The 25,805-nt window shown below is 40.9% G+C and overlaps 4 pseudogenes; all 4 read right to left on the bottom strand.

The window, feature by feature from the left end:
* Window positions 1-2,210: 2,210 nt before the first annotated feature.
* On the bottom strand, window positions 2,211-4,239 carry LOC122210525 (annotated as a pseudogene).
* Window positions 4,240-9,357: 5,118 nt separating this feature from the next.
* Window positions 9,358-11,386, bottom strand: LOC122210524 (annotated as a pseudogene).
* A 5,117-nt stretch (window positions 11,387-16,503) lies between these two features.
* On the bottom strand, window positions 16,504-19,337 carry LOC122210523 (annotated as a pseudogene).
* A 4,310-nt stretch (window positions 19,338-23,647) lies between these two features.
* Window positions 23,648-25,676, bottom strand: LOC122210522 (annotated as a pseudogene).
* Window positions 25,677-25,805: the final 129 nt, after the last annotated feature.

Here is a 25,805-nt window from a genome sequence, read left to right as displayed (position 1 = left end):
GGCTTGGAGGAGGGTGAAGTAGACTCCTAGGGAGATTGTAATAAATAGTGCTTGGAGTATGTGTTTTCGATTCCCTTCTATTAAACTATGGTGAGCTCAGGTGATTGACACTCCGGAAGCTAGAAGTACGGAGGTATTGAGTAGTGGGACTTCTAGGGGGTTTAGGGCAATAATACCTGTTGGTGGTCAGCATCCTCCCAATTCAGGAGTTGGGGCTAGACTTGAGTGGTAGAAGGCCCAGACAAAGCCTGCGAAGAAGAATACTTCTGAGGTGATAAAGAGAATTATTCCATAACGGAGACCGAGACCTTTTTGAACGATGGGTGTGTGGTGACCTTGGAATGTGCTTTCCCGAATAATGTCTCGTCACCATTGATATATAGTCAGTAGGTTAGTGGTTATACCTAGGGTCAATAATAGTATTGACTTGTAGTGAAATCATATGGCCAGACCTGAAGTTATCAGTAGGGCTGAAAGGGCTCCCGTAAGTGGCCATGGACTGGGGTTAACCATATGGTATGCGTGGGTTTGATGGGTCATTAAGTATTGTCATGTAGACACAGGCTTACAAGTAGGGTAAAGACGTAGGCTTGGATTAGAGCCACAGCAAATTCAAGGATTGTCAGTAGGATGAGGATAATAAAGGTAATTAAAGCAACAGAGGTACTAATGTTTGCTAGGGCCAGAGCAGCTCCTCCAATTAAGTGTATGAATAGGTGGCCTGCAGTAATGTTAGCTGTAAGTCGTACGGCCAGAGCCACGGGCTGGATAAAAAGGCTAATGGTTTCAATAATTACAAGCATAGGGATCAGGGGGATTGGTGTTCCTTGTGGTAGAAAAGTGGGCCAGGGACGCTTTAGTTTTGTGGCGAAACCCGGTGATTACGGTACCGGCTCATAGGGGAATAGCTATTCCTAAGTTTATTGATAATTGGGTAGTTGGAGTAAATGAGTGAGGCAGTCGACCTAACAGGTTTGTTGATCCAATAAATAAAATGAGAGATATGAGTATTAGGGCCCAAGTTTGTCCTTTGTGATTGTGAATGGCTAGTATTTGTTTTGATGTTAGTTGTACTAATCACTGTTGAAGTGAGACTAAACGGTTATTAATTAGTCGGTTAGGTGAGGGGAATAGAATGCTGGGGAACATAATAATTAATACGACAACAGGCAATCCTATTATTGTTGGGGTAGTGAAAGAGGTGAATAGATTTTCGTTCACTTTTTTTCTCAAGGGTTAGGCTGTTTTAGTGCAGCTGTAGATTTGGGTTCCGGGCTTGAAGGATACAGGTGTTTTGAGATTTTTAGTTGAAATATAATAAACAGTGTTATAATTATTGAAATAATAGTGATGAATCAGGTTGACGTATCTAACTGTGGCATGTCATTAAGGGGAGGTTTAAACTCCCAGTTTTTAACTTAAAAGGTTAACGCTAGTTTAGCTTCTTAATGAATTTACAGTATAGACGCAGATCATTTTTCAAAATATGATAATGGGACTAGTTCAAGAACAATGGGCATAAAACTGTGGTTTGAGCCGCAGATCTCTGAGCACTGACCATAATAGAGTCCAGGTCGTGTACCCATTAGGGTTGTTTGGCTTAGTCGGCCTGGAATAGCATCAGTTTTTAGGCCCAGGGATGGGACGGCTCATGAGTGTAGTACGTCTTCTGATGAGATTAACACGCGAATGGTCACTTCTATTGGTAGTACTACTCGGTTATCAACTTCTAATAGTCGGAGTTCTCCGGGCTTTAGCTCTTGAGTGGGAATTATATAGGAGTCAAAGCTTAGGTCTTCATAGTCAGTGTATTCATAGCTTCAATACCATTGATGTCCCATGGTCTTTACAGTAAGAGAGGGGCTATTAATCTCGTCTATTATATAGAGAATTCGTAAGGAGGGTAGGGCAATGAGAATTAAGATGATAGCTGGTAAAATGGTTCAGATGGTTTCTACTTCTTGGGCATCCATTGTGCTTGTGTGCGTGAGTTTGGTTGTTAGTATTAGTGAGATGATATAAAGGACTAGGGAGCTAATTAGGAATACAATTATTAGTGTGTGATCATGGAAGTGTAGGAGCTCTTCTATGATGGGGGATGTAGCATCTTGAAAACCTAGTTGGAAGGGGTATGCCATGGAAGTACATAGGGCTTAAACCTATAATTTAACCCTGACAAAGTTATGTAATTGTTTTACTAATACTTCTTGATGGAGAAAGACATAATGGTTATGGTGTTGGCTTGAAACCAGTCTAAGGAGGTTCGATTCCTTCCTTTCTTATTTTAACAGCACATAGGTTGGCTCTTCAAATGTGTGATATGGAGGGGGACATCCATGCAGCCATTCAAGATTAGTTGTGGTTAGTTCCACTATGGCCACTTCTCGCTTTGATGCAAAAGCTTCTCACGCTATAAAAACTATTCATATTACTGCTGTTAGTGAAATAAAAGAGCCTATTGAGGAGATTGTGTTTCAAGTTGTATATGCGTCTGGGTAGTCAGAATAACGTCGAGGCATTCCGGACAGGCCTAGAAAGTGCTGAGGGAAGAACGTTATATTGACACCTACGAGCATAATCGTAAAATGAATTTTTGCCCAAGTATTATCGAGAGTATACCCTGCGAATAGGGGGAACCAATGGACGAAGCCTCCCTGTGAGAGCAAATACTGCTCCTATTGACAAGACATAGTGGAAGTGGGCTACTACGTAGCATGTGTCGTGAAGAACAATATCTAATGAGGAATTTGCTAGTACAATTCCTGTTAAGCCTCCTACGGTGAATAGGAAAATGAATCCCAGAGCTCATAGCATAGCAGGGGACCATTTGATATTACCTCCATGAAGAGTGGCCAGTCAGCTAAATACTTTTACCCCAGTGGGAATAGCAATAATTATAGTAGCTGATGTAAAGTATGCTCGTGTGTCCACATCTATCCCCACAGTAAACATGTGATGGGCTCATACGATAAAGCCCAGAAAGCCAATTGATATTATAGCTCAGACTATTCCCATGTAGCCAAAAGGTTCTTTTTTACCTGAGTAGTAGGTAACAATATGTGAAATTATTCCAAACCCGGGTAAAATTAAAATGTAGACTTCTGGGTGACCGAAAAATCAGAATAGGTGTTGATATAAGATAGGATCCCCTCCTCCGGCGGGGTCAAAAAATGTGGTGTTCAGATTTCGATCTGTCAGCAGTATAGTGATGCCTGCTGCTAAAACTGGTAGTGATAGAAGTAGCAATACAGCAGTGATTAAAACCGATCAGACAAATAGGGGTGTTTGATATTGGGATAGAGCAGGGGGTTTTATATTAATAATAGTAGTAATAAAATTAATAGCACCTAAGATTGAGGAGACACCTGCTAGGTGTAGTGAAAAAATAGTTAGATCTACGGATGCTCCTGCATGAGCTAGGTTGCCGGCTAGAGGTGGGTATACTGTCCATCCAGTCCCTGCTCCAGCCTCTACCATAGATGATGCGAGCAAAAGTAGGAAAGACGGGGGAAGGAGTCAGAAGCTCATATTATTCATTCGAGGGAATGCTATATCGGGGGCTCCAATTATTAGTGGAACCAATCAGTTTCCGAATCCTCCAATCATAATAGGCATTACTATAAAGAAGATTATTACAAAGGCATGGGCGGTGACGACTACATTATAAATTTGGTCGTCCCCTAGTAGCGTGCCAGGTTGACCCAGTTCGGCTCGGATTAAGAGACTGAGAGCGGTCCCTACCATACCGGCCCAGGCGCCAAATAGAAGGTAAAGAGTTCCAATATCTTTGTGATTGGTTGACAATAGTCAGCGGTTTATGAACATAGGTAAAATGGCTGAGTAAGCATTAGACTGTAAATCTAAAGACAGAGGTTCAGTCCTCTTTTTACCAAGTCCTGCAGTGAATGCCATATTGAATTGCAAATTCAAAGAAGCAGCTTGACGCTGCCGGGGCTTCTCCCGCCTTTTTTTTCTAGACGGCGGGAGAAGTAGATTGAAGCCAGTGGACTAGGGTATTTAGCTGTTAACTAAAATTTCGTGGGGTTGGGGCCCACCAATCTAGTAAGGGCTTAGCTTAATTAAAGTGTTTGATTTGCAATCAATTGATGTAAGATAGATTCTTGCAGTCCTTAGGATTAATTGGTATGCAGAAGTTAAGTCTGTTAGGGCTTACTTAGAGCTTTGAAGGCTCTTGGTCTAATTTAACCTAAACTTCTAATCTAGGATGGATAGTATTGGTGCGAGTGGTAGTAGCATGGTGGATATTACAACTAAGGCGGGGGGGGGGGGGGGGTAAAAGGATTGTTTTTTCTGTGCACTCGAATCGTCATTTTATTTTTATACAGTTGTTTGAGGGGAATATAGTCAGTGCAGTGGTATACGTTAGTCGTATGTAGAAGTACAGGTTAAGTAGTGCTGTTATAGCTAGTAGTGTGGGTATTATAATTATTTCGTTTTTCGTTAGTTCCTGAATGATTATTCATTTTGGGATGAAGCCGGAGAGTGGAGGAAGGCCGCCTAGAGACACTATTAGTACTAGGATAAATGAGGTGATTAGGGGTGTTTTGTTTCATGTTTGTGATAGGGAGGATGTTGTTGTGGTGGAGTTGTGTATGAATAATATGAAGGTGGTTAGTGTTATGATGATGTAGATGGTCAGGTTTAAAATTATTATTGTGGGGCTATATATTATGATGGCTGCTATTCAGCCTATGTGGGCAATTGAGGAATATGCCATAATTTTTCGTAGTTGGGTTTGGTTAAGTCCTCCTCAGCCTCCGACTATAACTGATATGATGGCTATTGTTAGGAGTAGGTTGGGATTGATGGTGGGTGAGATTTGGTATAGGATTGATAGTGGAGCAATTTTTTGTCATGTGAGTAGGATTAGGCCTGAGGATATGGAGATTCCTTGTGTAACTTCGGGCACTCAGAAGTGGAATGGGGCTAGTCCTAGTTTTATTGCTAAGGCGGTTGTTATTATGATAGATGCTATGGGGTTGAGATCTTTTGATACAGTTCATTGTCCTGAATGCAGTAGGTTGATGATGATTCCTATTATTTTTTTATGAGGATGGGAATAATGGCTAATAGGTTTATTTCGAGGCCGATTCAGACTGTAAGTCAATGGGAGGCTGTTATTACGATTATAGTTCCTGAAATAACGGTTGATATAATGATAATAAAACTAGGGGGTTTGATTAGTATGGGAAGGGTATAAACCAACATTTTCGGGGTATGGGCCCGATAGCTTATTTAGCTGACCTTACTTTAGAATGTGGTGTAATATTGGTAGCACGAAGATTTTTGGATTTTTGGATTCTTAGGATTAGGTTCGATTCCTATAATTCTAGAAATAAGAGGGTTTGAACCTCTAAGTTTTACTCTATCAAAGTAACTCTTTTGTCAGCCATATTTCTTATGTTTGAGGTGGAATGCTTGCTGTACTGATGGGTAGGGAGACGTGTCATATACATAGGGCTAGGGTAAGGGGTAGAAAGCTTTTTCATAAGAGGTGTATTAATTGGTCATATCGGAATCGTGGGTAAGATGCTCGGATTCATAGGAAGGTGGTTGAATGATTGAATGATTAGGAAATTTAAAGTCCCTGTTGTGTTTTGGATGTATAGTAGTGCGACTAGGAGGGGTAGTGAGCCTACCAAGGTGTAGAATAGAAAGTATAGGCCAGCGTTTAGTCGCTCCGTTTGATTACCCCATCGAGTGATAATAATGAGGGTGGGGATTAATGTGGCTTCAAATAGAATGTAGACTATAATTAGTTCTGTGGCGGTGAATGTTATAATTAAGAGAAGTTGTAAGATAATAAGTATTGTGATGTATAGTTTTTTTCGGGCTAAGGTCTCTTTTGACAGGTGTGATTGACTAGCCATGAGCATCAGTGGTAGGAGTCATGTTGTTAATACTAGTCGAGGTGCAGAGAGTGAGTCTGAGAAAAATAGTAATGAGAGATTTAGGCTGTTGTCGCCTAGTTGATTTAAATAGGAGAGGCTAATAAGGCTGATCAGAAGGCTATAGGTAGTTGAGTTAATTCAGATTATGTTGGGTTTTGATAGTCATGTTATCGGTATGAGTATGGCAGTAGGGACAATAATTTTTAGCATTGTAGGAGGTTTAAGTTTTGTACATAGTCGGTGCCATATGTGTTTGATACCATTACTAGTAGGGATAAGCCCAGTGCCGCCTCGCAGGCTGCAAATACGAGCAGGATGATAGGAGTCATGCTAGCTAGTGTGAAGTGATTATTTAGAATTGCCACGGTTATCATGATAAATAGGGATAGTATTATGCCTTCTAGACATAGGAGGGAAGATATTAGGTGGGATCGGTACATCAGTAGTCCTATAAGTGACATGATGAAAGCCAGGAAGATATTAATATAGACTATGGACATCTGATAATTATAGGGTAAGCTACAATCTAATGAGTCGAAATCATTTGTTTTAGTTTAAACTAATTATCATATTCAGTTCACTCTAGTCCTTTTTGGGTTCATTCGTAGGCTAGGCTTGCGGCTAATAGAGAGATTAGTAGAAGAGCTATGGTAAGTATGGTTGATAATTTGTTTGTTTGTGAGGCCCAAGGAAGAGGGAGTAGTAGTGCAATTTCTAGGTCAAATAGCAAGAATGTAATCGCTACTAAGAAAAATTTTATAGAGAAAGGCAGGCGGGCGGATCCTATGGGGTCAAATCCACATTCATAAGGACTTGCTTTTTCTGCATAGATATTTAGTTGGGGTAGTCAGAATGCGATGAGTGCAAGTAGTGTGGCTAGAAGTGTATTGGTGAGCAGGGCGAGTATTACGTTTATTATTCCCTTTCGGATTATACCGAAACTGGTTGATTGGAAGTCAACTGTACTTGTTAATACTAAAGGAATAGGATCCTCATCAATAAATAGAAACGTATAGGAATAGTCAAACCACGTCTAGGAAATGTCAATATCAAGCAGCGGCTTCAAATCCAAAGTGGTGGCTCGATGTGAAGTGATCTTTTCGTTGGCGCAAGAAGCATACAATTAGGAAGGTAGAGCCGATAATTACGTGTAGTCCGTGGAATCCTGTAGCCATGAAGAAGGTGGATCCGTAGACTCCGTCTGAGATTGTGAATGATGTTTCATAGTATTCGGAGGCTTGGAGGAGGGTGAAGTAGACTCCTAGGGAGATTGTAATAAATAGTGCTTGGAGTATGTGTTTTCGATTCCCTTCTATTAAACTATGGTGAGCTCAGGTGATTGACACTCCGGAAGCTAGAAGTACGGAGGTATTGAGTAGTGGGACTTCTAGGGGGTTTAGGGCAATAATACCTGTTGGTGGTCAGCATCCTCCCAATTCAGGAGTTGGGGCTAGACTTGAGTGGTAGAAGGCCCAGACAAAGCCTGCGAAGAAGAATACTTCTGAGGTGATAAAGAGAATTATTCCATAACGGAGACCGAGACCTTTTTGAACGATGGGTGTGTGGTGACCTTGGAATGTGCTTTCCCGAATAATGTCTCGTCACCATTGATATATAGTCAGTAGGTTAGTGGTTATACCTAGGGTCAATAATAGTATTGACTTGTAGTGAAATCATATGGCCAGACCTGAAGTTATCAGTAGGGCTGAAAGGGCTCCCGTAAGTGGCCATGGACTGGGGTTAACCATATGGTATGCGTGGGTTTGATGGGTCATTAAGTATTGTCATGTAGACACAGGCTTACAAGTAGGGTAAAGACGTAGGCTTGGATTAGAGCCACAGCAAATTCAAGGATTGTCAGTAGGATGAGGATAATAAAGGTAATTAAAGCAACAGAGGTACTAATGTTTGCTAGGGCCAGAGCAGCTCCTCCAATTAAGTGTATGAATAGGTGGCCTGCAGTAATGTTAGCTGTAAGTCGTACGGCCAGAGCCACGGGCTGGATAAAAAGGCTAATGGTTTCAATAATTACAAGCATAGGGATCAGGGGGATTGGTGTTCCTTGTGGTAGAAAAGTGGGCCAGGGACGCTTTAGTTTTGTGGCGAAACCCGGTGATTACGGTACCGGCTCATAGGGGAATAGCTATTCCTAAGTTTATTGATAATTGGGTAGTTGGAGTAAATGAGTGAGGCAGTCGACCTAACAGGTTTGTTGATCCAATAAATAAAATGAGAGATATGAGTATTAGGGCCCAAGTTTGTCCTTTGTGATTGTGAATGGCTAGTATTTGTTTTGATGTTAGTTGTACTAATCACTGTTGAAGTGAGACTAAACGGTTATTAATTAGTCGGTTAGGTGAGGGGAATAGAATGCTGGGGAACATAATAATTAATACGACAACAGGCAATCCTATTATTGTTGGGGTAGTGAAAGAGGTGAATAGATTTTCGTTCACTTTTTTTCTCAAGGGTTAGGCTGTTTTAGTGCAGCTGTAGATTTGGGTTCCGGGCTTGAAGGATACAGGTGTTTTGAGATTTTTAGTTGAAATATAATAAACAGTGTTATAATTATTGAAATAATAGTGATGAATCAGGTTGACGTATCTAACTGTGGCATGTCATTAAGGGGAGGTTTAAACTCCCAGTTTTTAACTTAAAAGGTTAACGCTAGTTTAGCTTCTTAATGAATTTACAGTATAGACGCAGATCATTTTTCAAAATATGATAATGGGACTAGTTCAAGAACAATGGGCATAAAACTGTGGTTTGAGCCGCAGATCTCTGAGCACTGACCATAATAGAGTCCAGGTCGTGTACCCATTAGGGTTGTTTGGCTTAGTCGGCCTGGAATAGCATCAGTTTTTAGGCCCAGGGATGGGACGGCTCATGAGTGTAGTACGTCTTCTGATGAGATTAACACGCGAATGGTCACTTCTATTGGTAGTACTACTCGGTTATCAACTTCTAATAGTCGGAGTTCTCCGGGCTTTAGCTCTTGAGTGGGAATTATATAGGAGTCAAAGCTTAGGTCTTCATAGTCAGTGTATTCATAGCTTCAATACCATTGATGTCCCATGGTCTTTACAGTAAGAGAGGGGCTATTAATCTCGTCTATTATATAGAGAATTCGTAAGGAGGGTAGGGCAATGAGAATTAAGATGATAGCTGGTAAAATGGTTCAGATGGTTTCTACTTCTTGGGCATCCATTGTGCTTGTGTGCGTGAGTTTGGTTGTTAGTATTAGTGAGATGATATAAAGGACTAGGGAGCTAATTAGGAATACAATTATTAGTGTGTGATCATGGAAGTGTAGGAGCTCTTCTATGATGGGGGATGTAGCATCTTGAAAACCTAGTTGGAAGGGGTATGCCATGGAAGTACATAGGGCTTAAACCTATAATTTAACCCTGACAAAGTTATGTAATTGTTTTACTAATACTTCTTGATGGAGAAAGACATAATGGTTATGGTGTTGGCTTGAAACCAGTCTAAGGAGGTTCGATTCCTTCCTTTCTTATTTTAACAGCACATAGGTTGGCTCTTCAAATGTGTGATATGGAGGGGGACATCCATGCAGCCATTCAAGATTAGTTGTGGTTAGTTCCACTATGGCCACTTCTCGCTTTGATGCAAAAGCTTCTCACGCTATAAAAACTATTCATATTACTGCTGTTAGTGAAATAAAAGAGCCTATTGAGGAGATTGTGTTTCAAGTTGTATATGCGTCTGGGTAGTCAGAATAACGTCGAGGCATTCCGGACAGGCCTAGAAAGTGCTGAGGGAAGAACGTTATATTGACACCTACGAGCATAATCGTAAAATGAATTTTTGCCCAAGTATTATCGAGAGTATACCCTGCGAATAGGGGGAACCAATGGACGAAGCCTCCCTGTGAGAGCAAATACTGCTCCTATTGACAAGACATAGTGGAAGTGGGCTACTACGTAGCATGTGTCGTGAAGAACAATATCTAATGAGGAATTTGCTAGTACAATTCCTGTTAAGCCTCCTACGGTGAATAGGAAAATGAATCCCAGAGCTCATAGCATAGCAGGGGACCATTTGATATTACCTCCATGAAGAGTGGCCAGTCAGCTAAATACTTTTACCCCAGTGGGAATAGCAATAATTATAGTAGCTGATGTAAAGTATGCTCGTGTGTCCACATCTATCCCCACAGTAAACATGTGATGGGCTCATACGATAAAGCCCAGAAAGCCAATTGATATTATAGCTCAGACTATTCCCATGTAGCCAAAAGGTTCTTTTTTACCTGAGTAGTAGGTAACAATATGTGAAATTATTCCAAACCCGGGTAAAATTAAAATGTAGACTTCTGGGTGACCGAAAAATCAGAATAGGTGTTGATATAAGATAGGATCCCCTCCTCCGGCGGGGTCAAAAAATGTGGTGTTCAGATTTCGATCTGTCAGCAGTATAGTGATGCCTGCTGCTAAAACTGGTAGTGATAGAAGTAGCAATACAGCAGTGATTAAAACCGATCAGACAAATAGGGGTGTTTGATATTGGGATAGAGCAGGGGGTTTTATATTAATAATAGTAGTAATAAAATTAATAGCACCTAAGATTGAGGAGACACCTGCTAGGTGTAGTGAAAAAATAGTTAGATCTACGGATGCTCCTGCATGAGCTAGGTTGCCGGCTAGAGGTGGGTATACTGTCCATCCAGTCCCTGCTCCAGCCTCTACCATAGATGATGCGAGCAAAAGTAGGAAAGACGGGGGAAGGAGTCAGAAGCTCATATTATTCATTCGAGGGAATGCTATATCGGGGGCTCCAATTATTAGTGGAACCAATCAGTTTCCGAATCCTCCAATCATAATAGGCATTACTATAAAGAAGATTATTACAAAGGCATGGGCGGTGACGACTACATTATAAATTTGGTCGTCCCCTAGTAGCGTGCCAGGTTGACCCAGTTCGGCTCGGATTAAGAGACTGAGAGCGGTCCCTACCATACCGGCCCAGGCGCCAAATAGAAGGTAAAGAGTTCCAATATCTTTGTGATTGGTTGACAATAGTCAGCGGTTTATGAACATAGGTAAAATGGCTGAGTAAGCATTAGACTGTAAATCTAAAGACAGAGGTTCAGTCCTCTTTTTACCAAGTCCTGCAGTGAATGCCATATTGAATTGCAAATTCAAAGAAGCAGCTTGACGCTGCCGGGGCTTCTCCCGCCTTTTTTTTCTAGACGGCGGGAGAAGTAGATTGAAGCCAGTGGACTAGGGTATTTAGCTGTTAACTAAAATTTCGTGGGGTTGGGGCCCACCAATCTAGTAAGGGCTTAGCTTAATTAAAGTGTTTGATTTGCAATCAATTGATGTAAGATAGATTCTTGCAGTCCTTAGGATTAATTGGTATGCAGAAGTTAAGTCTGTTAGGGCTTACTTAGAGCTTTGAAGGCTCTTGGTCTAATTTAACCTAAACTTCTAATCTAGGATGGATAGTATTGGTGCGAGTGGTAGTAGCATGGTGGATATTACAACTAAGGCGGGGGGGGGGGGGGGTAAAAGGATTGTTTTTTCTGTGCACTCGAATCGTCATTTTATTTTTATACAGTTGTTTGAGGGGAATATAGTCAGTGCAGTGGTATACGTTAGTCGTATGTAGAAGTACAGGTTAAGTAGTGCTGTTATAGCTAGTAGTGTGGGTATTATAATTATTTCGTTTTTCGTTAGTTCCTGAATGATTATTCATTTTGGGATGAAGCCGGAGAGTGGAGGAAGGCCGCCTAGAGACACTATTAGTACTAGGATAAATGAGGTGATTAGGGGTGTTTTGTTTCATGTTTGTGATAGGGAGGATGTTGTTGTGGTGGAGTTGTGTATGAATAATATGAAGGTGGTTAGTGTTATGATGATGTAGATGGTCAGGTTTAAAATTATTATTGTGGGGCTATATATTATGATGGCTGCTATTCAGCCTATGTGGGCAATTGAGGAATATGCCATAATTTTTCGTAGTTGGGTTTGGTTAAGTCCTCCTCAGCCTCCGACTATAACTGATATGATGGCTATTGTTAGGAGTAGGTTGGGATTGATGGTGGGTGAGATTTGGTATAGGATTGATAGTGGAGCAATTTTTTGTCATGTGAGTAGGATTAGGCCTGAGGATATGGAGATTCCTTGTGTAACTTCGGGCACTCAGAAGTGGAATGGGGCTAGTCCTAGTTTTATTGCTAAGGCGGTTGTTATTATGATAGATGCTATGGGGTTGAGATCTTTTGATACAGTTCATTGTCCTGAATGCAGTAGGTTGATGATGATTCCTATTATTTTTTTATGAGGATGGGAATAATGGCTAATAGGTTTATTTCGAGGCCGATTCAGACTGTAAGTCAATGGGAGGCTGTTATTACGATTATAGTTCCTGAAATAACGGTTGATATAATGATAATAAAACTAGGGGGTTTGATTAGTATGGGAAGGGTATAAACCAACATTTTCGGGGTATGGGCCCGATAGCTTATTTAGCTGACCTTACTTTAGAATGTGGTGTAATATTGGTAGCACGAAGATTTTTGGATTTTTGGATTCTTAGGATTAGGTTCGATTCCTATAATTCTAGAAATAAGAGGGTTTGAACCTCTAAGTTTTACTCTATCAAAGTAACTCTTTTGTCAGCCATATTTCTTATGTTTGAGGTGGAATGCTTGCTGTACTGATGGGTAGGGAGACGTGTCATATACATAGGGCTAGGGTAAGGGGTAGAAAGCTTTTTCATAAGAGGTGTATTAATTGGTCATATCGGAATCGTGGGTAAGATGCTCGGATTCATAGGAAGGTGGTTGAATGATTGAATGATTAGGAAATTTAAAGTCCCTGTTGTGTTTTGGATGTATAGTAGTGCGACTAGGAGGGGTAGTGAGCCTACCAAGGTGTAGAATAGAAAGTATAGGCCAGCGTTTAGTCGCTCCGTTTGATTACCCCATCGAGTGATAATAATGAGGGTGGGGATTAATGTGGCTTCAAATAGAATGTAGACTATAATTAGTTCTGTGGCGGTGAATGTTATAATTAAGAGAAGTTGTAAGATAATAAGTATTGTGATGTATAGTTTTTTTCGGGCTAAGGTCTCTTTTGACAGGTGTGATTGACTAGCCATGAGCATCAGTGGTAGGAGTCATGTTGTTAATACTAGTCGAGGTGCAGAGAGTGAGTCTGAGAAAAATAGTAATGAGAGATTTAGGCTGTTGTCGCCTAGTTGATTTAAATAGGAGAGGCTAATAAGGCTGATCAGAAGGCTATAGGTAGTTGAGTTAATTCAGATTATGTTGGGTTTTGATAGTCATGTTATCGGTATGAGTATGGCAGTAGGGACAATAATTTTTAGCATTGTAGGAGGTTTAAGTTTTGTACATAGTCGGTGCCATATGTGTTTGATACCATTACTAGTAGGGATAAGCCCAGTGCCGCCTCGCAGGCTGCAAATACGAGCAGGATGATAGGAGTCATGCTAGCTAGTGTGAAGTGATTATTTAGAATTGCCACGGTTATCATGATAAATAGGGATAGTATTATGCCTTCTAGACATAGGAGGGAAGATATTAGGTGGGATCGGTACATCAGTAGTCCTATAAGTGACATGATGAAAGCCAGGAAGATATTAATATAGACTATGGACATCTGATAATTATAGGGTAAGCTACAATCTAATGAGTCGAAATCATTTGTTTTAGTTTAAACTAATTATCATATTCAGTTCACTCTAGTCCTTTTTGGGTTCATTCGTAGGCTAGGCTTGCGGCTAATAGAGAGATTAGTAGAAGAGCTATGGTAAGTATGGTTGATAATTTGTTTGTTTGTGAGGCCCAAGGAAGAGGGAGTAGTAGTGCAATTTCTAGGTCAAATAGCAAGAATGTAATCGCTACTAAGAAAAATTTTATAGAGAAAGGCAGGCGGGCGGATCCTATGGGGTCAAATCCACATTCATAAGGACTTGCTTTTTCTGCATAGATATTTAGTTGGGGTAGTCAGAATGCGATGAGTGCAAGTAGTGTGGCTAGAAGTGTATTGGTGAGCAGGGCGAGTATTACGTTTATTATTCCCTTTCGGATTATACCGAAACTGGTTGATTGGAAGTCAACTGTACTTGTTAATACTAAAGGAATAGGATCCTCATCAATAAATAGAAACGTATAGGAATAGTCAAACCACGTCTAGGAAATGTCAATATCAAGCAGCGGCTTCAAATCCAAAGTGGTGGCTCGATGTGAAGTGATCTTTTCGTTGGCGCAAGAAGCATACAATTAGGAAGGTAGAGCCGATAATTACGTGTAGTCCGTGGAATCCTGTAGCCATGAAGAAGGTGGATCCGTAGACTCCGTCTGAGATTGTGAATGATGTTTCATAGTATTCGGAGGCTTGGAGGAGGGTGAAGTAGACTCCTAGGGAGATTGTAATAAATAGTGCTTGGAGTATGTGTTTTCGATTCCCTTCTATTAAACTATGGTGAGCTCAGGTGATTGACACTCCGGAAGCTAGAAGTACGGAGGTATTGAGTAGTGGGACTTCTAGGGGGTTTAGGGCAATAATACCTGTTGGTGGTCAGCATCCTCCCAATTCAGGAGTTGGGGCTAGACTTGAGTGGTAGAAGGCCCAGACAAAGCCTGCGAAGAAGAATACTTCTGAGGTGATAAAGAGAATTATTCCATAACGGAGACCGAGACCTTTTTGAACGATGGGTGTGTGGTGACCTTGGAATGTGCTTTCCCGAATAATGTCTCGTCACCATTGATATATAGTCAGTAGGTTAGTGGTTATACCTAGGGTCAATAATAGTATTGACTTGTAGTGAAATCATATGGCCAGACCTGAAGTTATCAGTAGGGCTGAAAGGGCTCCCGTAAGTGGCCATGGACTGGGGTTAACCATATGGTATGCGTGGGTTTGATGGGTCATTAAGTATTGTCATGTAGACACAGGCTTACAAGTAGGGTAAAGACGTAGGCTTGGATTAGAGCCACAGCAAATTCAAGGATTGTCAGTAGGATGAGGATAATAAAGGTAATTAAAGCAACAGAGGTACTAATGTTTGCTAGGGCCAGAGCAGCTCCTCCAATTAAGTGTATGAATAGGTGGCCTGCAGTAATGTTAGCTGTAAGTCGTACGGCCAGAGCCACGGGCTGGATAAAAAGGCTAATGGTTTCAATAATTACAAGCATAGGGATCAGGGGGATTGGTGTTCCTTGTGGTAGAAAAGTGGGCCAGGGACGCTTTAGTTTTGTGGCGAAACCCGGTGATTACGGTACCGGCTCATAGGGGAATAGCTATTCCTAAGTTTATTGATAATTGGGTAGTTGGAGTAAATGAGTGAGGCAGTCGACCTAACAGGTTTGTTGATCCAATAAATAAAATGAGAGATATGAGTATTAGGGCCCAAGTTTGTCCTTTGTGATTGTGAATGGCTAGTATTTGTTTTGATGTTAGTTGTACTAATCACTGTTGAAGTGAGACTAAACGGTTATTAATTAGTCGGTTAGGTGAGGGGAATAGAATGCTGGGGAACATAATAATTAATACGACAACAGGCAATCCTATTATTGTTGGGGTAGTGAAAGAGGTGAATAGATTTTCGTTCACTTTTTTTCTCAAGGGTTAGGCTGTTTTAGTGCAGCTGTAGATTTGGGTTCCGGGCTTGAAGGATACAGGTGTTTTGAGATTTTTAGTTGAAATATAATAAACAGTGTTATAATTATTGAAATAATAGTGATGAATCAGGTTGACGTATCTAACTGTGGCATGTCATTAAGGGGAGGTTTAAACTCCCAGTTTTTAACTTAAAAGGTTAACGCTAGTTTAGCTTCTTAATGAATTTACAGTATAGACGCAGATCATTTTTCAAAATATGATAATGGGACTAGTTCAAGAACAATGGGCATAAAACTGTGGTTTGAGCCGCAGATCTCTGAGCACTGACCATAATAGAGTCCAGGTCGTGTACCCATTAGGGTTGTTTGGCTTAGTCGGCCTGGAATAGCATCAGTTTTTAGGCCCAGGGATGGGACGGCTCATGAGTGTAGTACGTCTTCTGATGAGATTAACACGCGAATGGTCACTTCTATTGGTAGTACTACTCGGTTATCAACTTCTAATAGTCGGAGTTCTCCGGGCTTTAGCTCTTGAGTGGGAATTATATAGGAGTCAAAGCTTAGGTCTTCATAGTCAGTGTATTCATAGCTTCAATACCATTGATGTCCCATGGTCTTTACAGTAAGAGAGGGGCTATTAATCTCGTCTATTATATAGAGAATTCGTAAGGAGGGTAGGGCAATGAGAATTAAGATGATAGCTGGTAAAATGGTTCAGATGGTTTCTACTTCTTGGGCATCCATTGTGCTTGTGTGCGTGAGTTTGGTTGTTAGTATTAGTGAGATGATATAAAGGACTAGGGAGCTAATTAGGAATACAATTATTAGTGTGTGATCATGGAAGTGTAGGAGCTCTTCTATGATGGGGGATGTAGCATCTTGAAAACCTAGTTGGAAGGGGTATGCCATGGAAGTACATAGGGCTTAAACCTATAATTTAACCCTGACAAAGTTATGTAATTGTTTTACTAATACTTCTTGATGGAGAAAGACATAATGGTTATGGTGTTGGCTTGAAACCAGTCTAAGGAGGTTCGATTCCTTCCTTTCTTATTTTAACAGCACATAGGTTGGCTCTTCAAATGTGTGATATGGAGGGGGACATCCATGCAGCCATTCAAGATTAGTTGTGGTTAGTTCCACTATGGCCACTTCTCGCTTTGATGCAAAAGCTTCTCACGCTATAAAAACTATTCATATTACTGCTGTTAGTGAAATAAAAGAGCCTATTGAGGAGATTGTGTTTCAAGTTGTATATGCGTCTGGGTAGTCAGAATAACGTCGAGGCATTCCGGACAGGCCTAGAAAGTGCTGAGGGAAGAACGTTATATTGACACCTACGAGCATAATCGTAAAATGAATTTTTGCCCAAGTATTATCGAGAGTATACCCTGCGAATAGGGGGAACCAATGGACGAAGCCTCCCTGTGAGAGCAAATACTGCTCCTATTGACAAGACATAGTGGAAGTGGGCTACTACGTAGCATGTGTCGTGAAGAACAATATCTAATGAGGAATTTGCTAGTACAATTCCTGTTAAGCCTCCTACGGTGAATAGGAAAATGAATCCCAGAGCTCATAGCATAGCAGGGGACCATTTGATATTACCTCCATGAAGAGTGGCCAGTCAGCTAAATACTTTTACCCCAGTGGGAATAGCAATAATTATAGTAGCTGATGTAAAGTATGCTCGTGTGTCCACATCTATCCCCACAGTAAACATGTGATGGGCTCATACGATAAAGCCCAGAAAGCCAATTGATATTATAGCTCAGACTATTCCCATGTAGCCAAAAGGTTCTTTTTTACCTGAGTAGTAGGTAACAATATGTGAAATTATTCCAAACCCGGGTAAAATTAAAATGTAGACTTCTGGGTGACCGAAAAATCAGAATAGGTGTTGATATAAGATAGGATCCCCTCCTCCGGCGGGGTCAAAAAATGTGGTGTTCAGATTTCGATCTGTCAGCAGTATAGTGATGCCTGCTGCTAAAACTGGTAGTGATAGAAGTAGCAATACAGCAGTGATTAAAACCGATCAGACAAATAGGGGTGTTTGATATTGGGATAGAGCAGGGGGTTTTATATTAATAATAGTAGTAATAAAATTAATAGCACCTAAGATTGAGGAGACACCTGCTAGGTGTAGTGAAAAAATAGTTAGATCTACGGATGCTCCTGCATGAGCTAGGTTGCCGGCTAGAGGTGGGTATACTGTCCATCCAGTCCCTGCTCCAGCCTCTACCATAGATGATGCGAGCAAAAGTAGGAAAGACGGGGGAAGGAGTCAGAAGCTCATATTATTCATTCGAGGGAATGCTATATCGGGGGCTCCAATTATTAGTGGAACCAATCAGTTTCCGAATCCTCCAATCATAATAGGCATTACTATAAAGAAGATTATTACAAAGGCATGGGCGGTGACGACTACATTATAAATTTGGTCGTCCCCTAGTAGCGTGCCAGGTTGACCCAGTTCGGCTCGGATTAAGAGACTGAGAGCGGTCCCTACCATACCGGCCCAGGCGCCAAATAGAAGGTAAAGAGTTCCAATATCTTTGTGATTGGTTGACAATAGTCAGCGGTTTATGAACATAGGTAAAATGGCTGAGTAAGCATTAGACTGTAAATCTAAAGACAGAGGTTCAGTCCTCTTTTTACCAAGTCCTGCAGTGAATGCCATATTGAATTGCAAATTCAAAGAAGCAGCTTGACGCTGCCGGGGCTTCTCCCGCCTTTTTTTTCTAGACGGCGGGAGAAGTAGATTGAAGCCAGTGGACTAGGGTATTTAGCTGTTAACTAAAATTTCGTGGGGTTGGGGCCCACCAATCTAGTAAGGGCTTAGCTTAATTAAAGTGTTTGATTTGCAATCAATTGATGTAAGATAGATTCTTGCAGTCCTTAGGATTAATTGGTATGCAGAAGTTAAGTCTGTTAGGGCTTACTTAGAGCTTTGAAGGCTCTTGGTCTAATTTAACCTAAACTTCTAATCTAGGATGGATAGTATTGGTGCGAGTGGTAGTAGCATGGTGGATATTACAACTAAGGCGGGGGGGGGGGGGTAAAAGGATTGTTTTTTCTGTGCACTCGAATCGTCATTTTATTTTTATACAGTTGTTTGAGGGGAATATAGTCAGTGCAGTGGTATACGTTAGTCGTATGTAGAAGTACAGGTTAAGTAGTGCTGTTATAGCTAGTAGTGTGGGTATTATAATTATTTCGTTTTTCGTTAGTTCCTGAATGATTATTCATTTTGGGATGAAGCCGGAGAGTGGAGGAAGGCCGCCTAGAGACACTATTAGTACTAGGATAAATGAGGTGATTAGGGGTGTTTTGTTTCATGTTTGTGATAGGGAGGATGTTGTTGTGGTGGAGTTGTGTATGAATAATATGAAGGTGGTTAGTGTTATGATGATGTAGATGGTCAGGTTTAAAATTATTATTGTGGGGCTATATATTATGATGGCTGCTATTCAGCCTATGTGGGCAATTGAGGAATATGCCATAATTTTTCGTAGTTGGGTTTGGTTAAGTCCTCCTCAGCCTCCGACTATAACTGATATGATGGCTATTGTTAGGAGTAGGTTGGGATTGATGGTGGGTGAGATTTGGTATAGGATTGATAGTGGAGCAATTTTTTGTCATGTGAGTAGGATTAGGCCTGAGGATATGGAGATTCCTTGTGTAACTTCGGGCACTCAGAAGTGGAATGGGGCTAGTCCTAGTTTTATTGCTAAGGCGGTTGTTATTATGATAGATGCTATGGGGTTGAGATCTTTTGATACAGTTCATTGTCCTGAATGCAGTAGGTTGATGATGATTCCTATTATTTTTTTATGAGGATGGGAATAATGGCTAATAGGTTTATTTCGAGGCCGATTCAGACTGTAAGTCAATGGGAGGCTGTTATTACGATTATAGTTCCTGAAATAACGGTTGATATAATGATAATAAAACTAGGGGGTTTGATTAGTATGGGAAGGGTATAAACCAACATTTTCGGGGTATGGGCCCGATAGCTTATTTAGCTGACCTTACTTTAGAATGTGGTGTAATATTGGTAGCACGAAGATTTTTGGATTTTTGGATTCTTAGGATTAGGTTCGATTCCTATAATTCTAGAAATAAGAGGGTTTGAACCTCTAAGTTTTACTCTATCAAAGTAACTCTTTTGTCAGCCATATTTCTTATGTTTGAGGTGGAATGCTTGCTGTACTGATGGGTAGGGAGACGTGTCATATACATAGGGCTAGGGTAAGGGGTAGAAAGCTTTTTCATAAGAGGTGTATTAATTGGTCATATCGGAATCGTGGGTAAGATGCTCGGATTCATAGGAAGGTGGTTGAATGATTGAATGATTAGGAAATTTAAAGTCCCTGTTGTGTTTTGGATGTATAGTAGTGCGACTAGGAGGGGTAGTGAGCCTACCAAGGTGTAGAATAGAAAGTATAGGCCAGCGTTTAGTCGCTCCGTTTGATTACCCCATCGAGTGATAATAATGAGGGTGGGGATTAATGTGGCTTCAAATAGAATGTAGACTATAATTAGTTCTGTGGCGGTGAATGTTATAATTAAGAGAAGTTGTAAGATAATAAGTATTGTGATGTATAGTTTTTTTCGGGCTAAGGTCTCTTTTGACAGGTGTGATTGACTAGCCATGAGCATCAGTGGTAGGAGTCATGTTGTTAATACTAGTCGAGGTGCAGAGAGTGAGTCTGAGAAAAATAGTAATGAGAGATTTAGGCTGTTGTCGCCTAGTTGATTTAAATAGGAGAGGCTAATAAGGCTGATCAGAAGGCTATAGGTAGTTGAGTTAATTCAGATTATGTTGGGTTTTGATAGTCATGTTATCGGTATGAGTATGGCAGTAGGGACAATAATTTTTAGCATTGTAGGAGGTTTAAGTTTTGTACATAGTCGGTGCCATATGTGTTTGATACCATTACTAGTAGGGATAAGCCCAGTGCCGCCTCGCAGGCTGCAAATACGAGCAGGATGATAGGAGTCATGCTAGCTAGTGTGAAGTGATTATTTAGAATTGCCACGGTTATCATGATAAATAGGGATAGTATTATGCCTTCTAGACATAGGAGGGAAGATATTAGGTGGGATCGGTACATCAGTAGTCCTATAAGTGACATGATGAAAGCCAGGAAGATATTAATATAGACTATGGACATCTGATAATTATAGGGTAAGCTACAATCTAATGAGTCGAAATCATTTGTTTTAGTTTAAACTAATTATCATATTCAGTTCACTCTAGTCCTTTTTGGGTTCATTCGTAGGCTAGGCTTGCGGCTAATAGAGAGATTAGTAGAAGAGCTATGGTAAGTATGGTTGATAATTTGTTTGTTTGTGAGGCCCAAGGAAGAGGGAGTAGTAGTGCAATTTCTAGGTCAAATAGCAAGAATGTAATCGCTACTAAGAAAAATTTTATAGAGAAAGGCAGGCGGGCGGATCCTATGGGGTCAAATCCACATTCATAAGGACTTGCTTTTTCTGCATAGATATTTAGTTGGGGTAGTCAGAATGCGATGAGTGCAAGTAGTGTGGCTAGAAGTGTATTGGTGAGCAGGGCGAGTATTACGTTTATTATTCCCTTTCGGATTATACCGAAACTGGTTGATTGGAAGTCAACTGTACTTGTTAATACTAAAGGAATAGGATCCTCATCAATAAATAGAAACGTATAGGAATAGTCAAACCACGTCTAGGAAATGTCAATATCAAGCAGCGGCTTCAAATCCAAAGTGGTGGCTCGATGTGAAGTGATCTTTTCGTTGGCGCAAGAAGCATACAATTAGGAAGGTAGAGCCGATAATTACGTGTAGTCCGTGGAATCCTGTAGCCATGAAGAAGGTGGATCCGTAGACTCCGTCTGAGATTGTGAATGATGTTTCATAGTATTCGGAGGCTTGGAGGAGGGTGAAGTAGACTCCTAGGGAGATTGTAATAAATAGTGCTTGGAGTATGTGTTTTCGATTCCCTTCTATTAAACTATGGTGAGCTCAGGTGATTGACACTCCGGAAGCTAGAAGTACGGAGGTATTGAGTAGTGGGACTTCTAGGGGGTTTAGGGCAATAATACCTGTTGGTGGTCAGCATCCTCCCAATTCAGGAGTTGGGGCTAGACTTGAGTGGTAGAAGGCCCAGACAAAGCCTGCGAAGAAGAATACTTCTGAGGTGATAAAGAGAATTATTCCATAACGGAGACCGAGACCTTTTTGAACGATGGGTGTGTGGTGACCTTGGAATGTGCTTTCCCGAATAATGTCTCGTCACCATTGATATATAGTCAGTAGGTTAGTGGTTATACCTAGGGTCAATAATAGTATTGACTTGTAGTGAAATCATATGGCCAGACCTGAAGTTATCAGTAGGGCTGAAAGGGCTCCCGTAAGTGGCCATGGACTGGGGTTAACCATATGGTATGCGTGGGTTTGATGGGTCATTAAGTATTGTCATGTAGACACAGGCTTACAAGTAGGGTAAAGACGTAGGCTTGGATTAGAGCCACAGCAAATTCAAGGATTGTCAGTAGGATGAGGATAATAAAGGTAATTAAAGCAACAGAGGTACTAATGTTTGCTAGGGCCAGAGCAGCTCCTCCAATTAAGTGTATGAATAGGTGGCCTGCAGTAATGTTAGCTGTAAGTCGTACGGCCAGAGCCACGGGCTGGATAAAAAGGCTAATGGTTTCAATAATTACAAGCATAGGGATCAGGGGGATTGGTGTTCCTTGTGGTAGAAAAGTGGGCCAGGGACGCTTTAGTTTTGTGGCGAAACCCGGTGATTACGGTACCGGCTCATAGGGGAATAGCTATTCCTAAGTTTATTGATAATTGGGTAGTTGGAGTAAATGAGTGAGGCAGTCGACCTAACAGGTTTGTTGATCCAATAAATAAAATGAGAGATATGAGTATTAGGGCCCAAGTTTGTCCTTTGTGATTGTGAATGGCTAGTATTTGTTTTGATGTTAGTTGTACTAATCACTGTTGAAGTGAGACTAAACGGTTATTAATTAGTCGGTTAGGTGAGGGGAATAGAATGCTGGGGAACATAATAATTAATACGACAACAGGCAATCCTATTATTGTTGGGGTAGTGAAAGAGGTGAATAGATTTTCGTTCACTTTTTTTCTCAAGGGTTAGGCTGTTTTAGTGCAGCTGTAGATTTGGGTTCCGGGCTTGAAGGATACAGGTGTTTTGAGATTTTTAGTTGAAATATAATAAACAGTGTTATAATTATTGAAATAATAGTGATGAATCAGGTTGACGTATCTAACTGTGGCATGTCATTAAGGGGAGGTTTAAACTCCCAGTTTTTAACTTAAAAGGTTAACGCTAGTTTAGCTTCTTAATGAATTTACAGTATAGACGCAGATCATTTTTCAAAATATGATAATGGGACTAGTTCAAGAACAATGGGCATAAAACTGTGGTTTGAGCCGCAGATCTCTGAGCACTGACCATAATAGAGTCCAGGTCGTGTACCCATTAGGGTTGTTTGGCTTAGTCGGCCTGGAATAGCATCAGTTTTTAGGCCCAGGGATGGGACGGCTCATGAGTGTAGTACGTCTTCTGATGAGATTAACACGCGAATGGTCACTTCTATTGGTAGTACTACTCGGTTATCAACTTCTAATAGTCGGAGTTCTCCGGGCTTTAGCTCTTGAGTGGGAATTATATAGGAGTCAAAGCTTAGGTCTTCATAGTCAGTGTATTCATAGCTTCAATACCATTGATGTCCCATGGTCTTTACAGTAAGAGAGGGGCTATTAATCTCGTCTATTATATAGAGAATTCGTAAGGAGGGTAGGGCAATGAGAATTAAGATGATAGCTGGTAAAATGGTTCAGATGGTTTCTACTTCTTGGGCATCCATTGTGCTTGTGTGCGTGAGTTTGGTTGTTAGTATTAGTGAGATGATATAAAGGACTAGGGAGCTAATTAGGAATACAATTATTAGTGTGTGATCATGGAAGTGTAGGAGCTCTTCTATGATGGGGGATGTAGCATCTTGAAAACCTAGTTGGAAGGGGTATGCCATGGAAGTACATAGGGCTTAAACCTATAATTTAACCCTGACAAAGTTATGTAATTGTTTTACTAATACTTCTTGATGGAGAAAGACATAATGGTTATGGTGTTGGCTTGAAACCAGTCTAAGGAGGTTCGATTCCTTCCTTTCTTATTTTAACAGCACATAGGTTGGCTCTTCAAATGTGTGATATGGAGGGGGACATCCATGCAGCCATTCAAGATTAGTTGTGGTTAGTTCCACTATGGCCACTTCTCGCTTTGATGCAAAAGCTTCTCACGCTATAAAAACTATTCATATTACTGCTGTTAGTGAAATAAAAGAGCCTATTGAGGAGATTGTGTTTCAAGTTGTATATGCGTCTGGGTAGTCAGAATAACGTCGAGGCATTCCGGACAGGCCTAGAAAGTGCTGAGGGAAGAACGTTATATTGACACCTACGAGCATAATCGTAAAATGAATTTTTGCCCAAGTATTATCGAGAGTATACCCTGCGAATAGGGGGAACCAATGGACGAAGCCTCCCTGTGAGAGCAAATACTGCTCCTATTGACAAGACATAGTGGAAGTGGGCTACTACGTAGCATGTGTCGTGAAGAACAATATCTAATGAGGAATTTGCTAGTACAATTCCTGTTAAGCCTCCTACGGTGAATAGGAAAATGAATCCCAGAGCTCATAGCATAGCAGGGGACCATTTGATATTACCTCCATGAAGAGTGGCCAGTCAGCTAAATACTTTTACCCCAGTGGGAATAGCAATAATTATAGTAGCTGATGTAAAGTATGCTCGTGTGTCCACATCTATCCCCACAGTAAACATGTGATGGGCTCATACGATAAAGCCCAGAAAGCCAATTGATATTATAGCTCAGACTATTCCCATGTAGCCAAAAGGTTCTTTTTTACCTGAGTAGTAGGTAACAATATGTGAAATTATTCCAAACCCGGGTAAAATTAAAATGTAGACTTCTGGGTGACCGAAAAATCAGAATAGGTGTTGATATAAGATAGGATCCCCTCCTCCGGCGGGGTCAAAAAATGTGGTGTTCAGATTTCGATCTGTCAGCAGTATAGTGATGCCTGCTGCTAAAACTGGTAGTGATAGAAGTAGCAATACAGCAGTGATTAAAACCGATCAGACAAATAGGGGTGTTTGATATTGGGATAGAGCAGGGGGTTTTATATTAATAATAGTAGTAATAAAATTAATAGCACCTAAGATTGAGGAGACACCTGCTAGGTGTAGTGAAAAAATAGTTAGATCTACGGATGCTCCTGCATGAGCTAGGTTGCCGGCTAGAGGTGGGTATACTGTCCATCCAGTCCCTGCTCCAGCCTCTACCATAGATGATGCGAGCAAAAGTAGGAAAGACGGGGGAAGGAGTCAGAAGCTCATATTATTCATTCGAGGGAATGCTATATCGGGGGCTCCAATTATTAGTGGAACCAATCAGTTTCCGAATCCTCCAATCATAATAGGCATTACTATAAAGAAGATTATTACAAAGGCATGGGCGGTGACGACTACATTATAAATTTGGTCGTCCCCTAGTAGCGTGCCAGGTTGACCCAGTTCGGCTCGGATTAAGAGACTGAGAGCGGTCCCTACCATACCGGCCCAGGCGCCAAATAGAAGGTAAAGAGTTCCAATATCTTTGTGATTGGTTGACAATAGTCAGCGGTTTATGAACATAGGTAAAATGGCTGAGTAAGCATTAGACTGTAAATCTAAAGACAGAGGTTCAGTCCTCTTTTTACCAAGTCCTGCAGTGAATGCCATATTGAATTGCAAATTCAAAGAAGCAGCTTGACGCTGCCGGGGCTTCTCCCGCCTTTTTTTTCTAGACGGCGGGAGAAGTAGATTGAAGCCAGTGGACTAGGGTATTTAGCTGTTAACTAAAATTTCGTGGGGTTGGGGCCCACCAATCTAGTAAGGGCTTAGCTTAATTAAAGTGTTTGATTTGCAATCAATTGATGTAAGATAGATTCTTGCAGTCCTTAGGATTAATTGGTATGCAGAAGTTAAGTCTGTTAGGGCTTACTTAGAGCTTTGAAGGCTCTTGGTCTAATTTAACCTAAACTTCTAATCTAGGATGGATAGTATTGGTGCGAGTGGTAGTAGCATGGTGGATATTACAACTAAGGCGGGGGGGGGGGGGGGTAAAAGGATTGTTTTTTCTGTGCACTCGAATCGTCATTTTATTTTTATACAGTTGTTTGAGGGGAATATAGTCAG

Source organism: Panthera leo, chromosome F2, assembly GCF_018350215.1.
Source record: "Panthera leo isolate Ple1 chromosome F2, P.leo_Ple1_pat1.1, whole genome shotgun sequence".
Taxonomy (NCBI): domain Eukaryota; kingdom Metazoa; phylum Chordata; class Mammalia; order Carnivora; family Felidae; genus Panthera; species Panthera leo.
This window is presented reverse-complemented; position numbering and strand designations above follow the sequence as displayed.